This window comes from Calonectris borealis, chromosome 9 (assembly GCF_964195595.1).
Source record: "Calonectris borealis chromosome 9, bCalBor7.hap1.2, whole genome shotgun sequence".
Lineage (NCBI taxonomy): Eukaryota > Metazoa > Chordata > Aves > Procellariiformes > Procellariidae > Calonectris > Calonectris borealis.
Window position 1 is genome coordinate 27686875 of NC_134320.1, and position 18025 is coordinate 27704899.

General features: G+C 43.6%; 1 protein-coding gene across 1 annotated transcript in view; it reads right to left on the bottom strand.

The window, feature by feature from the left end:
• Positions 1-11902: 11902 nt before the first annotated feature.
• Positions 11903-18025, bottom strand: part of MFSD1 (major facilitator superfamily domain containing 1) — a 152757-nt gene continuing 146634 nt past the window's right edge. Inside the window, exon 17 of the transcript XR_012674712.1 lies at positions 11903-11912. The gene's annotated coding sequence lies outside the window, so the exon portion shown is untranslated. The remainder of the gene's footprint in view (positions 11913-18025) is intronic.

Genomic DNA, 18025 nt, shown 5'->3' on the forward strand with positions numbered 1-18025 from the left:
CACTAGATATGTTGCTGGGACTTCTTTACTACACAGCAGACACTTTCTGCAATACTGCGCAGTCAAATCTACATATGTGGTTGTTGAAAAGTCTCTTAAATAACATCTGTTGTGGTCTAAAACTGACGATCCATAGGTAAGAGTGCATATGCTTCTCTCCAGTTCTAGGGTTCCTGGTGCACTTGGGATGTCGGCTCCCCGAAGGGGGGGTCAGGATGGGGTACAAGGGGTAGTTTGCACAACTTGTGTTGATTCTTTGGGTTCTGACATTGGTGATCAGATTGAGCTGAATTAACCTCCGCACACCTGCCCACAGTTGCCATGTGTGAGTAAATAACTATTCAAGGTTTCTTTCATATATATAAAATATTAGATATCTACTGTAAGACAGAAATAAGGAGATTTCCCCCCAAATATCTTCTTTTTTAAAGACTGCATCTTTCTGCCTCTGAAAACAATGGTTCATTTTTCATCGACTTCAATAAGAGCAACACCCAGCCTAGATATTCCTGTGCATGGGTATGTAAGGAACAGACACACCATCACACGGCGATGCATCAGAGACGCTGGGTTTCAAAATAACATTGATCTGCTCCAGAGATTTACGATCGTTGTTAAAACACATCTTCAAGGTATACACAGTAAAAGCACTAACAACTTAACGTGTTAGAAAATTTATAGGAGCATGTCACAGCCAGCAACAAGGTTTTCAAAAATTATCTGAAGTTTTCATTTGCATCCCTGGGAGGAATGGCTGGTACAGAGGAACATGAGCTTGAAGTCGTGATAAATTCAGGCAAAAAAAATTACAGATGAGCTCCTGGCAGTTCTACTCAAGGCCAAATGTTGACAATAGGCTAAAGAAAAATTCCTGCAGTCAGTTTTTCCAAAGTCTGTTAACAGTTGCAGAGGAACCTGCTCAAAAGCTGCATGCAGATTGACCCCTTTGCCCACCAAAGTGCTTAGCCATCAGCTTAGCCACCATGGGCCATGGGGCAGAGTCCCATGGACCTCCAGGGAAGGCTTGGGGATGGTGTTCAACCTGGGACACAGTGCTAGGTCAAATGGGAAGGTCTGACTGCAGATCTCCATCTTTAGCCCCAAACCCCTTTCTCTGCCCCATCTTTCCCCATGCGTCACCACCCATCTCCATCCACCATGCTACGGCGTTTGCCCATTTTAAATCCTCAGCACCTGGTCATAGAATAGAATCATAGAACGGTTTGGATTGGAAGGGACCTTTAAAGACCATCTAGTCCAACCCCCCTGCCATGGGCAGGGACATCTTCAGCCAGATCAAGGTGCTCAGAGCCCCGTCTAACCGGACCTTGAACGTTTCCAGGGATGGGACATCGACCACCTCTGGGCAACCTGTGCCAGCATTTCACCACCCTCATGGTAAAAACATCGGAGCACGACGCGGTGTTTTACAAAGGACAGCCTATTTCCCAGTGAAAAATTGCAGTTGTCCGTGGCAGTGAATACGCAAACACCATTTTCCCTGCAGCTGAGCTTTGGGGAATGAAGAGTTAATGTTCTTATCTGCATGTCTGGCCCAGGCGTGACTATGGGTCTCACTTCTAAAATACAGTGATTTATATTTCAAAGTATTGCTGACTTGCACTCTTTCCTTCCTAAAAGATTCCTTCTCAGGGGTCTGAGTGGTTGTACAGATTTGATTCCCTAGCTCCTGCGCCTCTTAAAGTAGCAATAATTATTTCTAGACAAAGCCTCATTTCTTTCCAAAAAACCTGGAAAGAGGGAAGAGATGCACACTGCGCTGATCCCCCCCAAGAAGGGGCCAATAATGGTAAAACGGGCAAAAATGAACGCGCATTTCATTACCATTTTTTGATTAACAGTTCCTGAACCATAACCTCTAATGGCAGTAATTAACTCACTGCGCTCTAATACAGGCATTATGAAGCCCCTGATGCATGCCGGGGACTCAACACGCAGGGCAGCCGCATCGCTACGCAGCTGCGAGTTTTAAGATGTTGTAAAGAATGTCAAGGAACAATAAACATGATTGAAGAGCTTGTTTGTGGGAACTGTTCGAATGCTCTCGCCATACTGTGAGCAACAACAAAAAAAAGGAGAAAACAGGCTTAATTGTCTTCATTACGCCTATCAGAAAAACAAGCTACTCGGGAAAGCAACATGCAGGCTTACATTGCCCAAGACTTCACTACAACACTGAAGCTTGTGCTGCTTTGGTTTCCAGTTGTCACTGTGAGAAAAGACATTTTCAGAGTATAGACAAACAGGGAATTGGGTATAACAGTTCTTTTGTGCCTCTTGGATGCACAACTATAATCCCTGTGTTATCAATTCCAGTTGCCCCAGTATAATCTCTTCCCCAAGGACTTCATCTTTCAGGTTAAAGACAGGTTTGGCGCTCATCACTACTTCTTTTACCCCCAAATTGCATGAAGTCAGGACTTCTGCTGTTACGCTTGAAGTTTTAAAGCCTTTTAGAGAGATCCTTTAAAAAAGAGCAATACAGATATGCTCTGCTGCACCAGAGGGAACGTAGCGCTTCCTCAGAAAGCTCCGGAATTGTTACTAGGAGAGTATTTGCTTAACATTGGAGTGTTGTACACATGAAAATAGAAAAATTCATTAGAGTTATCATTTTTTCCTGTACCTCCTGTGCATCAGATCCCCAAAGACCACGTGTGTGCTCACGCTGAGGCTGGAGGGCAATTGTATGGTTCAGCCCCATTGCATTTGAGTTACAAGTGCAGACTTGGAAGGCGCTTTCACATTTTCTCTCTTACACGATCCGCAGCCTGTCAAGTTGCAACCTGTTTCAACAGAGTGCTCTGGGCAAGGCTGGACAGGCAGGATCCTGCCCACACACCAACGCATGGCAAAGCTGCGACCCCGAGCAGGGTGGCCTTGGGGGTTGCCCTGGCTGAAGGTCACAATCCATCTCTCCTGCCAGGAGCCCGAAGGGGAAAGTGCGTCCCACAACCGCCATCAGGGTCTCATCTTTACCGAGGGGGAAGGGTGCAGGCAAGGCAGTATTTCTTTCTAAAGCCTTTTCTGAACCTTCTTCATAGGGGTTACAGACAGTCATGGCATCCTCTCCCCCAGCCCCCTTCCTTCCCCAGCATCCCCCCTCTGACCGAGGACAGGGGTTGGCAAGGACAGCACACACGCTGGTGCATCCACTGCTGTCAGCACCTTCATTATTTATCTTCCCCAGTTAGGTCCCATTCCCAGTGGCTGGGGGATTTCCTCAGCCGCTGCACTGCCAGCAGCTCCCCCGCTCCGCTTGCAGAGGCGGAGACCTTCCTCCCTTTGCCTCGACTCCTTCTCATCAGGCACAGAAAACACAGCCCTGAACAGGAAGATTAATTTACACCCAGGAACATAAAGCCATACCTGAGATTTCCAGAGACACGCTCTTATTCCACAGGGTGAAGCCTGCGACCTTCCCCAGCCATCTCAGCGTTTGGAGGTAGCCTCTCCCCCCAGAGCTGCTGAATCACAGCCCCTCACAAGGAGCACTTTTAATCAAGCCTGCAGGCTCCTGCTGCAGCACTTTTACCATCACAGCACCAATCAGCACCTCCATCACCCACACCACTAACCGGGTGGGGATGTCTCTGCTCCAGCTGGGGAGCAGCTCATTAAACCCCCACCGCTACCCTGCCAGAAAACAATTGCCTTTAAATGCCTTATAAATCCAACAGGCTTCCCTATTAAAGCCGGTGCTCCACTAAATCATTTCACCACTTAATAGCTCAAGGTTCAATCTGCACTTGACTCCTCTATTTACTATTTTCATGCTTTCTATTACCGAAGGCAGCGGTCTTAATTAAATGCAATTACACGTCTCCTGATTAAAAGCTACATGTATCGCATAAGAGACCAGCACCCGAGTAGCACAAACGAGCCCCGCGGGGGGGTGGCAGCCAGGGGATGGTGTCTCCTCTCCCTCCACGCCTCGCACGCCCCATTGTACCCTCGCTGTAACCAGGACATGTGCATCTCATGATCTGAACAGTCTTTCTTCAACATTTCAGAAAGATCTGATATTTGCTCCTCGGATGTATAAATATGCACAACAGAGCTGCTCCTCCACCAACCCTGCATCCCAAGAATCCAGCCAGCATCTCCATCCACTGCCTCTACCCCCCCCTTTTTGTGAGGGTAATGCTTCATCCAAGCAGCTAGAAATAGCATTCAAGGCTGCAAACCTTGAATGAGTTAATCTTTTCCAGGAAAAAAATCCCATTAAATATGTACTCAAAAGAAAGTTTTCTGAAGGCATTGCAACCAGTAAAGTAAAAATCCTGGCAAAACTCAGCTGTCAGCTCCCAGGCAGGGTCTCCGGGTCCTGCGGCTCCGCGACGCAGCAGCCTGGAAACTCAGCAGCTGCTTCATTTAATTTGAAATGGGAGCGTTTTGAGGAGTAAGGAAAGGAGCAGTCTCGAAGTGGCTGTGTGCTGTTTTGACGTGCAGTCCTTCCCCGGGGAAGGCTGGCGGGGATGCACGTATTGCCTCTCTGAGGCTGCTAAAATGATCAACAGGATCAAGCAGCAGCTGTAAAAAAAGTGGTATTTCGAGTCTTGAAGGGACTCTGATGGGAAAGGAAACCTCCGAGAAACACTTCTGAAAAGTTAAACCTACAGCCATCATGCTGAAGTGAAAATACGGTATTGGTTTTTTTTTTTTATGATTAATACCACAGGAATGGAGCAGTCTAATTTTAATTAATGTAAATTACAGTAAAGCAGGCTATAATTTTTTAATTGACCCGCTGGCTCAGTTGAACGTAAAATGGCGGAGTAAATACCAACAGACAGACATGCAGTCACGTGGACATGGTAGAGAGGAGTAGCACTGTGGGGTGAACGCAGCAGCCCTTCATCCACCTTCTCCTTCCCCCTCTTCCTCCCAGCCAGGGAGATGCTCGCAAGCGGGTCCTACCTGCCACCAGCTCCATGCTGCCTTCCCATGCACGGGTGGAGGCTCAATATAATAAATATTTTATAATAATCAGGAGCCTTTTTTATTCCAGGCATGGTACATGGCTCATTAACGGCGTGCGTATGTGCAGAGTGTGAAGATTTATAGCTTATTCCCTTAAGGAGAGTTAATATCATACTCGAAGTGCCTCCAGCTCTTGTTTAGGTGGAAGAGGACATCTCAAGTGAATGAGGTAGGTATTGATGAGCTGTCTGCATGAGGAATTCCCTGGAAAAATTCCCGAGTGCTATTTTTATGATCAACCATTAAAAGTGTTGATTGAAAACATTGTCATAGGCCATGGTAATTTAATAATATGTCGTAAACATAAAAGTTGTGGATGGAAAATATTTCTAAATCCTTCTTAAGATCTTTGGTGGAAGTCTTGAAAATAAGTAAGCAACACTATTTCCTGAAACTACGGAACACTTCATTCACAGATTTTTGAGCTACTTCACAAACATTCAACTGACACGACCTGGGCTTTGGAGGTGTTTGGTAATATTGCCAGATTTCCGTGTTCTCTCTACAGAAACTCTGCTGAGCACTGTCCCTCCGCAGGGACCAAGAAGAAATCAAATTTCAGTCATTTCTGTCCCTTCTCTGTCAGAACAGAGGTAGATTTGGAGATCTGATGGTACGGCTGCCTTCTGCTGTTGAACAGCCACTGCAAACTTGCTTATGGCGAGGACGAGGAAGATTCACTGTCTTTACAATTTGTGATGCTTACGCTTGTGTGCTCTGCTCAAAATATGTCTGGCTGCGCTTGAGCAACTAAAAAGAAGTAACGTGAAGATGGTCCAACGCCTTTCAACATTCCCAGGAAGGCTACGCTCTATCAAAATCTTCTCTCAGCACCACGTTCCACACATCAAGTTATTTTTCTTAGTGAAGAACTGTGGCCATAGCCCTCACCTGGGTGTTTTAGTGCAGCTGCATATGGCCAGCACATCTGTACTAATAAATACTCCTTTGACAGATACTAGAAATTATTTGCATGGCAGAATAGGTAAAGTATTAAGAAGAGAAAAAGGATACCGTGTAAAATCAAGTTAAATGAACCCCCCAGCATCCCTCACCTAGCTGTGTTGGACCACGCTGCCAGAACAGGTCTGGGCGTAGGGGCCGGTAACCGTGCTCCCCGCAGCTCGTGCTTACAGCTGACACACGTTCCTTGCACTAAAGCATCTAAAAAGGTGTCCCGGATCACTGCTAGATCATGTTATGGGGCCCAGAAACACCAGGTAACATCTCCGAAATAATGCTGATCCACAACTTTCTTTACATCTCATCTTTTTCGCATCCAGAGGATTTTTTTTTTTCTTTTTTCCTAATGCTAACAGAACCAAGCCTTAGTTGCCTCACTGAAAATAACTGTCCTCCCTCAGGGAGGCTCCTAGCGCTCCATCAAACTTCACTGTCAGAGTTATGCCATTCGCTGGGGCAAACGCAAAATGCGAGGGGATCTGGTTAAACAACACATAATACCTATTTTTTTCTCCTGGTGGGCTGGAGCACACCATCTCCGGTGGGCAGCACCCTCCCAGCTGCCCGCAGCAGGCAGGACATTGCCACGCAAACGGGATTTACTGGTGATTTTCTGAGCGCGGTACCCTGTCGTTAAAATAAGGAGAGAAGTCAGCTGGGTGAGTGCGATGCTCTGGTGTCACCTTATTATTTGAGCTTTCAGTAGAGGAATCCAGTTTCAGGTCTGCGCCGAATGGCTTTAGTCAAATGCTCGCTATCATTTATAAATAATCATTTATAAATATAAATAATCATTTTATAAATAAATAAAACCAGATAGCAGTGTATCTCGGGACATCCCTAAGTGCCACGGCCTTACCTGGGAAACTTATGTGAAAAGAAACTCAACAAACAATACCATATCTGTTCAGAAAGATAAATGGTCTTCATGGTAATGACTTTTTTATCACCGGGGGGGGAAAAAGAACAATTTACTTTGCTGGTTTCCATTTTTCCATCTACTGTCAGACAAAATAGCGGGCGGACATAGAACCTTTTCACCTGAGAGCTGGCAGGTTCATGGGAAAATACTTTAAATATATTTGAGTCCAACACTCTCGGCTTTCTATTATTCAGGGTAAGTGTGATTTGCAGCTCTTGCAGTGTCAATTTTTTCTATTAATTGTTAATGAAACAGCCAGATCTCCTGGGGGCAGAGGGAGGTGTTGTTTTCTAATTTTTCAAATCAAGAATATTGTAATAATCCCTCATTAATTCAATCATCTTTCTGTCAGATAACTGCTGTATAATTTAAGGGGTAAGGTTTTAAATAAAGATCCTGGCAAAACCGTCGGGTTGATTTAATACCTATCCTCCATCTAAGTGAAACTCATAACCCTTGGAAACAAATTAGTCTGAAAATCAAAGGTAAATGCCAACAGAAATGTCATAACTCTTCATATATGTCTTCTTTTCTCTCTCTTTTTCTTTTTCCTTTTTCTTTTTATCAATCTCTTTTTTGTTTTTATTTTTTATTATTTGGAAAGAAACATCGATCATGCTCCGCGTATGGTCCCTTCGGCTCCCTGAAAGACACCTTTTCCATCCTTGCCCATTTTTCACAGAGAAGCAGCAGAACTTGCCCGGTTTCAGCTCTGTGCATCTCCCCAGCACTCACTTCTGCTTGAGGAGCAGGTTGGCAGAGACAGCACCAAATTCTGCTCCATCCCTGGCAAAATACTATATAAAAGCATTGGCTAAATGCTTTTCTCCTGTTTAGCGGCTCTGCCTAGAATTATTTGCTGAATTGCACAAGCATTCATTGGTCCAAATTTTGAAAAAACTGGATAGCACTGAAAAGCAGTAAATGCCCAGATCTCCTGTTTTTTTGGGACACATCCTAAGCCATGTCAGTACTTAACACAGTGCTAATATTGGCTAACCTCTCTAAAAATATTACCCAGTTTCTTTAAATGAGCGCGACCCTCGGTTCCCTCATTTTCCTGGTTATGTCACTTAGGGAACACACTTAGGAGCCCTTATCATGCCATCAGGAGTCATCTGCTTTACTTCTGCTTCACCTGGCTGGCTGGGCACGTCCCGCCAAAGCCAAAAAGTAAGAGGGTGCTATCGAACAGGTTTTGTTAAGAGGAGATATCTTTGAGTCAAGGTGAGCAAGGAAGTTTTCACTGTCTTTTTTTAAATGTGGCTACGTTGAACCAAAGCACCTCTCTATAAACTGTTATGGAGGAATTTTCTCAGGCCCAAGAGCAAATTTCTGGTTAAAACACACCATAACAAGCACTGCAATGGTGTCTTTGCATCGTATACCCTGTGCTCGTGTCCCCAGCCCCGGGCTGCTCCGGCTTTCTGATGGACCTCAGTCTCTCACCCTCTTCTCTTCCCACACGTGGAAGGTTTTGAATGGTCCCGTTTCCATGCTGGCACAGACTGATAGCAACATTTTCAAAACTAGAGAGTTTTTGGTGATGAATTTTTGTTTTCAAATCATCCCAAACTATTGCCATGTGATCAAATTCAAAGCTTCTTATCTGTATCACCTCTGACAAACAAGACCACATCTTATTTTCCAGCTTAACCAGATGACCAGTAATCAAAGCTGTCCTGCCTTAATCCTCCTTATTCAAAGGTCAGCACATCTCCTTGCAACACATCTCAAAAGAGCACTCCTTTCTTAAAAAAAAAAAAAAAAAATCATTCAATCCTTTGGGCTGATGTTGGACAAGGTTAAATCATGGGGAAAGCGTCCACAGTGAAATTTGCCCTATTTGCCATGAAGTTGTTCATTGGGAGAATGCAGAGGATGCAGCCACATGTCTTACAGCGATGGAAACGATCACTTAATGCAATTCTACACTTTCTTTTCCTGAAATTGCTGCAGGTGGTAAGATAGAGCTCTTGGCTGTTTGAACCTTGCAATTCACTCACCAGCATGATAATTTTAACTTGCCCCATCAAATCATTATTTGTAATTAGAGCTACAAGTCAAGAGATGTAGATACTTAAGAATAAGTATATTTTCCAAACAGCTTCTTAGGTAGAAAGAGAAAATTAGGGTAATTTAAAAAGTAATAATGCTAATAGGCTGCAGAGAGGAATACAGGAAAGATGAGTGTTACATTTGATACAGACGGAGACAAGCAGAAGACGGCAGGACACCCTTGCTGGGACAGCCTTCCACCAATGCCGGCCAGAACAAGCCAGCCGTGAGCAGAAGAGTCAGAGGAGAATATTTGACTTGTTGGTCAAAATACTCTAGATGAGTTCAGCTAGGTGAGCAGCAACGGAGGCCAGGAGAAGAGCCAGCCCTCTCCTCCAGCCCCTGACAGAGGACCTCCACCTTCCCTGGAAAAAGCTGCTTTGCTTCCACTTCTACAAACAGCAGCTCTCCTAAAAAAGACCATTGAATCTGGAACAAACCTCCTGGGAAGCACCACAAAGCAGCAGCTCGCAGGTTCACCTTCACTTGACTTTAAGACAAGCTGTCTCAAGCATGAAGTGCAGCGAGCTTAACAAAATACTCCTCTGAAAGCTAACACTACCAGGCATGGAGGGAAAATGAGCTTTGAAATGGGACTTACAACTAGGTCATTTTCTGGATGCACAATAATTAGCATTGCCTGAATTGCTAAGGCCTCAAAGTCTAACGAATTTCGGCTCCGCAGAAATATGCATCTTCAGGGCACGGACACGCTCAGACACCTATTTTTAAAAACAGTTGCCGGCTGTTACAGCACAAACTCCTTCACGTGCACTGAGAGTTTTAAAGGACTTTAAAATTTCTCTGAAAACTGAGGGATAAAAAAAATTGTCAGGGAGATTAGGAGGTGTGTAAGCATGTGTATACATGCCCGTGCATGCAGGTACGTGTGTCCTCTTTGTGTCTTGAAACTGCCACGATGTTATATGTGACACTGGGTTGGACAAGTTTTAACAATGAAAAATATGTATTTGCCCTTATTTTACTAAATCTTACTTCAATCTCCTCCTTAATTTAGACATTTTTTTATGGAGTTTTATATCAGAAATTTTTTTAAAGTCTCATCAGACTTTGTACATCACTTTTACACTAATCGTTGTGAATGACGTAAAGACAAAGCAGTGGGATCATCAAAGTCTGAGAGGGGCTCCTGGATCCTGGGCTGTTGTGTATGATTTATCCAACTGACTTGAACTGTTCTGGCAGTCTCTCGCCATCATTGAGCAAATATTATTTATGCAGGTTTGATTTTTTTTTAAATACTGGATTCTGTCAGCAACTGCTTTAATCTGTTTTCATATCTTAATAAGTGGTAATTGGAAATATCAACTGTTTTTCTCTCCTGTTCTCTTTTATAGAAATAAGTGTTGCAGTGATGGATTCAAAGAGTCTCCATAGCTATTTCCCAGCTGTCACTTAATAAGGAATCTGGAAGATTTTAGGTCCTCTGGAGAACACGGTGAATACGGTCATTCTCTGGCATCAGTCTGCTTCCGAGTCCCACAGGTATTACCTCTTGTAATGGGTCGTGCTTTAGACATTCATAGAGATAAACTTCAGTATTAATATTTTTTAGGATCATATAACTTATTGTAAGAGGTTTTTTAATATTCAACTTATCTTTAAATTTCTCTTAAATCCTTTAGAAATGGAAGCAAGACTGAATACAACTGGCATTAAATGCCCTACCTTTTCCTATTTCAGCTCTTGTTGTTATCATGTATTGACAAAAGCCATTACAGGAAAACGTTGTGTACCCCACCTCTATTTTTCAATGCTCAGAATAGCTACTTGTGTCTTTGTGACTGCTGCTGGCTGGTAGAGAGCAATGAAAGGCAGGTAATCAAGAAGTCTGGATCCATACAGTGCCTTGAGGGCCTGATCAGGTTGCTGCTAACTCATTTATTCGGTAAATCTGTAATAATAGATAATAACATCACATGGCAATCGTAGAAAATAAATATATGGCCACAAAGGTTAAACTGAAGGCTGCTTCATTTGTGTAAAATCATTGTTTTCATAAAATGAATAGCAGATTAAACTTTGAAATACCAAAAATAATTCCTTGAAGAGCCTACATTGCTCTCTTAAAACTGATCTTTATTGGCAGAGGGGAGAGCATGTCCACTCTAATGGAACAATTTAAATGCATAACGGTTAAAATAAACTCCTTAAAGTATGTCTCCACATTCCTTATGTTGACTAGCGAGACATCGCTTTTTCATAAAATACTGCATAACCGAGAAACATTTAAAACAGAAAAAAAAATTATGCTGTCTATCTCAGGCTGGTCTATAACAATTTCTATACTTAAAGGCATGATTGATTGTGTGAAAGGTAAAACTAAAATGCACTTCACATAGCTTTGCAGATTTAAGTCACCTTTCTGGTTTTCCTTATGCATGTGTAACATTCCCTGGGAATATACTACAGGGAAGAATAAAGCAGCAGGGAACATGACAGAAGAGCAAAAATTAAAAAACCCCAAGAAACCCAATGCCCAAAAAACCCCACCAAGGTAAACCAAACCTCTGTGTTGCATGTGTGCCCCATACAAGACCCCCGCCGTGCCCAGCCCACGCTGGTGGAAGGAGGAACAGGACAGTAAGTGCAACTCTTCCCATACAGCTTGGTGGGTCCCCGGGGCCCACGAGGCTGACCCTGCAGGTCGGTGGATGGGTGGGTGTCACCGCTGCCCCAACGCGACGTCACCTCGCGGGGGCTCCCGGGGAAGCAGAGCTTGGTGACTTGTGCTTTTCCTCCTTAGGGTTATCAACAAGCTCAGAGTTGATGATTCGCAGCAGAATAAATCAATTCTGGGTATTTTTCCTTAGATTTCATTTTAAGAAGGTTAAATAAATAAATCTACATTTAAGCAAATTTATTACCTGGCTAATGCATTGCAATTTTACTCAGATGGAAAGCTAGAGCGATCAAATCCAAGTCACAGATAGGCTGGAAACAAATCAAGGGATTAGAATGATCAGATCTTCTTCATCGGCCATAAAAGAGACCTAAGGATGAGTTTGCGATGACAAAGAATTACCTTCTGTCGGGTGAATTGATGGAGGCTTCACCTTCCTTCCAGCATAGGGCCCTGACTTAAATTGGGAAGGTGTCAGGTTGAAAATATCTCAAAATTTTACTTCAAATACAATTACTTCAAATACAGGGCAGGGAGACTTCCTGGGATAGACTGGAGATGAAAGAAGTTGGCTGGTGGAAAAAAGAAGAGCGAGGTCCTTGCCCATCCTTACAGGCAGGAAAGCCAGTACCTGCCTGCGCGGAAGGGGACCAGCTTGCTGCTGTCCCTTCCACAAAGGAAGGGCCAAGATCTTTCCCCTGCGCTCCGTTTTTGGTGCAGTGAGACCCCAGTAAGGGCGCTGGTGTCCCAGTCACTTTGCACAGACACGGAAAAGTGAGTTTATTTGCACTCGTGACTTTTCTTTAAAAAGCCAACAACCAGATCTTGACTTTTCAACAGAAAGTGGAAAATATACATAGAAAGCAGCTCGCTTGGTAGAAAACCTATTTTTTATTAAAAATCAATTCCTCCACCCCATTTCCAGGAACAGCTAGTAAATCCTGAGCACTCAGCTTCAGATCTCGACGGGACGCAGCTGCTCCTCCCCAAGACTCTTCTCTAAACGTGAGTAGTGCCCTGAGCGCGGCAGTCTCCATCTCCCTTTGCATTTTGCAATGCATCACCTTCCCCATTACATACATCCATAGACATTATGAATAGCTACCAATTGCCATGCCACCGGGTGACCCAAACTCTGCTTCTCCCACGTGCCGTGCCCTGGCACCCCGCTGCAGCCCTGCTCTCCCACCCTTTCTGCAGCGGCATGAGCATCCTTGCACGTCTGCACGCTGTTCTGGATGCTTCTTCCAGCTGCACGGGCTCGGTGCTGCAGGTCAGATCCTGCTGCTGGGAGGAGATGTGCCTCCTCCTCACCCACTCTCACTCGGGATCGTGCCCGGGTTAATGCAGCACCAAGCAGTGGTGTCAGAGCCCATTGGGAACCCAGATAAAGCTTTAAATATCAGAAGAATTAAGAGTAGTTATTTCCAGTAATTACAAGTGATATCCGTCAATTTTATGCATAGGTGGTTAAGACACCAAAGGCTATAAAACCATATGATAATGAAAAGAACAATCCTAACAGCTTTTATTTATTGCCTTTTCTATCGCTGGAGACCGCAACCAGTGGTAAATGCGTAAACAATACCAGTGAAGGCTTTAATGCACTTTATCACCCATTGCCATTGTCTGGAGGCTGATGAGACAAGGCTTTGTGCTCCATTGTGTAATTAAGATCCTTTTACGGAAATGCAAAGCTAAGACAGTTATCAACCTATTTATGTCGGAAATGGGAAGCATCTAGCACAAAAATACACAGCATGGAGGTAAGACTTTTGTAGCTATTAGACACTTAATTGTATTTATTATGTACGTACTTGTATGGGGGGCATGCAGGCAGAGCCCAGCCCGGACTGCTGCTCACAGTTGTGGTCAGAGGGTGGCAAATCCCCTTAAAAAGCAGCAAAAACAGCTGGGTTTGGGCTGGCTAGGTGGGAGATGCTCCCAGTCCATGTGGCCCAAGTAGGGTCAGCCGCCTCCTCCTTTTCCTCCAGCACACACCAAAATACACAGCAGAGTACACCTGGATGGTGCCCCATTCCCTCGGGCTACCTCGGGAACTTGGGTTTGGTTGTGGGGGTTTTTTTTAGGTCATTCCACTCAGATTAGTCAAGCTACAAAAAGCCTTCTTTCTAAAAAAGTTACCCAAAGAAAACACATTTCACACGTTTTCTAAATGCTGTCAGATGCCTTCAGGCTAAACATTCTTGAATTAATTCTGTTACATCTTTCCTGGCTGAACTATAATTATTGCAGCAGTGGGGATGAGTCATCACTAGCTGTATTTTATCTTCTGGAATATAGCGCGTACTGTACCTAATACTGTGTGCGCTGGAACTAAATCAGCTACTTACTCCAATATCACTATTATTAAAAACAGCCAAAGACAGGATCTATCTGTCATTCACATGCAATGCGTAACAGAAGCTCTTAATTTGCACCTTTCCTACAGGAATCGTAATAAGAGATATGATACTATGTTTAACTATCTCTGTGTGCCATGTGTACAAGTAAAGAGCAACAATCTTGGGAGAAGAAACTCAGAAGCTGGTGAGAAAAAGGTGGAAATAAAGGAGGAAACCTTGCTCTGCGTATTTGCCCTTTTCCTTTGGGTGCCCTCGTGGGCACGGGGAGGCTTCGGGTGGCCTCACACCAAGCCGTGCCCCTTGGGGTGACCATCACCACCCCATCCTGGAGGAAACCCCTGGGAATGGGGTGTTCATGAGAAAGCACAGCCGCAGCAATAATATGCTTTTTGTACATTCTCAGGAGGAGTTCAAATTTCCCAATTTCATCTCTAGTTGAAACACCTTAATTTAAGCTTCCCCCGTTTCATTAAATTAGCTTCCACATCCTAATTAACAGCTTGTGCACTCGAGAAATGTAGCCTCCTGTTTTAAGAGTAATGACTCTTTCCTATTCTAGGTTCCCACCTAATTTGTTCTCTGCCAAAGACTTTAGAGATAGCAGCTTTTAATTACAGGAAAAGGTAAAAGTCATCAATTTGTCTGTACCACCCCTGTTAAAGATTTCCTTCACAAAAGTGATGGTTGTGGCTTATTGCACCGAAGCATTCAGAGATCTGCTGCTGCTCTTAATGGGATAACCAAGGGGCCGTGTCTACTTGTAGCTTTAGTTTTCTCACTCAAACCATCTTCAAATTGGATCAAAAATTTCTCTTCTCTTCAACAGCAGGCCTGCTATAAAGTCCTTATTATAAATGAACATGTCACTCCCAAAGAAAATCAAGACTATTTCTGTGACCACATCAGCTTCCCCCAAAACAAAGTGACAGCTCACAAGTCAAACATCGTGATGATGGGCAAAAACGCAAAGCTTGAGAGAGCATCTGTGCAAGCTTAACACTAGGAAAAGGCATAGATTTCCTATTTTCAGAGACAAACTCCTTGAGAACAACTCCTATTTGTCTGATAATTTGAAGGACACCCAAAAGCACCAACGCGGGTGCCCAGTCTCTCTTGAATGCCAGCAGCAACTCCTGGGGCCGACTCATCAGGTTATAGATAAGGTGGGAGTTGTCCGCCCTCCCCGTGGGGCTCGTGCCGCTGGGAAGATGCAACGAGGTTTATGGCATGCTACAAAACTGCCTTATCAATGCAGACTTCTGCGGGGGTGGTTTCTCTTCTGCATGGTCCCAGTGTACTGTATTTTATAGGATCCATTTTTCCTAATCACATTGTCCAAAAAAAAATTGCCTGAGTGGTGTAATTCTCAAGTTACATCTGTCGGGTCGATTAAGCAGTTCACGTTTGTAGTCCACCGGGCTCTGTTTATTTTTTTTTTCCCAGTGTCTGTGTTTAGGTAACACTTATTTTAGATATAATACACCTTCCAATATTTGGCCACTCACAGATTTATCTTTCCATGCTCATTTTGCTACTATGGTACCTATAAACATGGGCAGTTAGAAAGCCACGGCTGAAACTACCAGTTTTCTCCTCTAAAATTCAAAAGTAGGCTCTCGCTTTCATCAGCAATGTGACTTGAGGTAAATTAACTTTCACTTTGGCTTTTGATGGATGTATAATGAACTCTGCATTGTTCAGCTGGAAATCTTGGAACTATTTTTCATTCCAAGTGTCTTCTGAGCAGCACGTTTGACAGGTTATTAAGATTTTAGTATCACTGTGGAAACATTTTTCTAGGCTTCTTGTCTAGGATCAGGAGAGGTTCACTGCACCTTCTCCATCTCCACACCAGTCTGCTGATCTCCTAAACCAGTTGGTTTTCAAAAATTCAGCTTTTTTAGATTACTGCACATAGGAAAACTTTAATAAGCAATGATTTCCAGTCCTGGTTTCTTTGTCCTAATCACCAAGCTGCACTGAGCAAGGCTTTCACATCATTTAATTTAGCTACTTAAGTGTAGGAAGTTTAGCTATTAGTCATTGGGAAAGGTCAGGTTTCTCCGAGGGATCATCGAATTACGGAGCCAGGGAGATGCTGGCTGGAGAGCACCTCCGGGAGCTCATTTAGGGACCCGGCCCCCGCAGCATCCCCCTGCCAGGGCTGCGAGGGGGCTGGCGGGCAGGGGCGAGGGCAAGCGCTGGGACAGCAGACGGATGCTGGATGCTCCTGACTGCAGCTCTCTGGCCTATAAGGAGCGATTTTTATTGTCTGAATTACTCAAGCCTCTTCTGCTGTGCGCTATTTCCATTAATCTCGCTTTTATAAAGGTTTTCATGATCCGCAATTTTCCAAGCAGAAACACCTTTCAGCCTACTGAAAGGACATCGCAGGCAAACGCTTTGCTTTTTTTGGTCTGCTGTGACTTTAGTGTTTGTCTACTGAAGTCAAAACTTTTCAACTTTGAAACAATCTATCACAATGGAAATAGTGAAATATTTTGTGGACAGAAACGAAAGAAAAGGTAAAAATCTGCATATAAACATATAGTAGATTAAAACCCTAGTCTCCCCGCAGCCCATGCAACCATCAACTTCTGCTTCTCCTACACACTTCAGTTTTGGTTACCACGCTGACTTTCTGGTAACTGAGAGTAGGTGGGGAAGAAATACCTACGGAGAGGTATAGGGCAAGGTGAGCCCTAAGGGACGAGAGGGGCAGGTGTTGGATGAGAAATGGGCTCCAAAGGCAGTTTCTGAGTTTCCAAAGCCTGCACCTGGCAAACGAATTTCAGAGTTCTTCAGAAAGCACAATCTGATGACACATAATATCACTTTCTTGAGGAATAATGACAAGACAGATGCCTTTTGCTCACTCTGTTCTGATATAACTATTTCTTGCTGTCTGAGTCATCTCGTCAGCCTGCTCAAGTACTGAGAGATTTTTATTGGTGTATAATGCCACTGATTCACGTCCTGTATTTCAGAACTTTATGAACGAGAGGAAAAAGGGGTCCAATATTTTTATGAAAAAACAGCATTTGGCCAAATTAGAAATTATCCATTAGTATCAACCACAAAGCTACCATGAAATCAGTGCTGAATGTAGGGCTTTCCTAGTGTCTAAGCTCCGACCCGAACCAGCCTTACCTCAGTATCGGTCAGTGCTATCATTTTTGAAGTCAGCACCTTGGATTAAACTGGTGTAGCTAAGCTCTGGGACAGGGACAATTAAAGAGAGCCATATCAAGAAAGTTAACTCTTCAATTCATTTCTGTCTTGCAAAATCTTCACTAAAAGGCCACATGGAACTTTCTATTCCAGGGTCAGGTTATTTTTTTTTAATTTTTTTTTTATTAACACTGATAAAATGCCTTCAAAACAGAAGTTATAAAGTAAATTCAGTATGTTACTCATTAGTGTTTGAATATCTTGATAGTTTGAAGGTCCAAAGTGATTAATTAGAAAGTATTTTCAAACAGAGTATATTTCTAAAATTATTCCTGCTCAATTTTTCATTAGCTTTGCCCTCCTGAAATGGGAACAAGAAATACTATCTGCACAAGAGGAAGAACAGGGGAGGTGTCTGAGATCTGAGGGTCATTTGAATACATATAAGTCCACCTTCAGACCTTGCCAGCTACAGTGATGAACATTAAACTATGATAGCTTTGCTTTTAACAACCCTAATTCCTCTCTCTCACCAGTAGATCTGTTGTTTGCAGCAGGATACTTGATGGACGAATTGGATTTTCATCTTTTCTGTCATTTTTTTCCCAAATGCTATAAATCAGCATTTTATGAATGAATAAATCCCATCTGCCAGCTGTTAAAAACCTGTTTCAAGGCTATGATATCTAGGCCATTTTATTTCATGACTCCAGTGCCACCAACAATAAATAAAGCTGTTACCGCACAACTAAGGATATTTTAGTCTTTCTCAAAATGAAGTGTTGAAATAAGCTGGTAACTGTTTAAAGCACTGGCCTTAAAAGCGTATGCTCCTCTGAGAGCAAGTGGGCAGCCTCCCTTCCCCATCAGCCTTGGCCTGTCTTTTGAGTTGTTCAT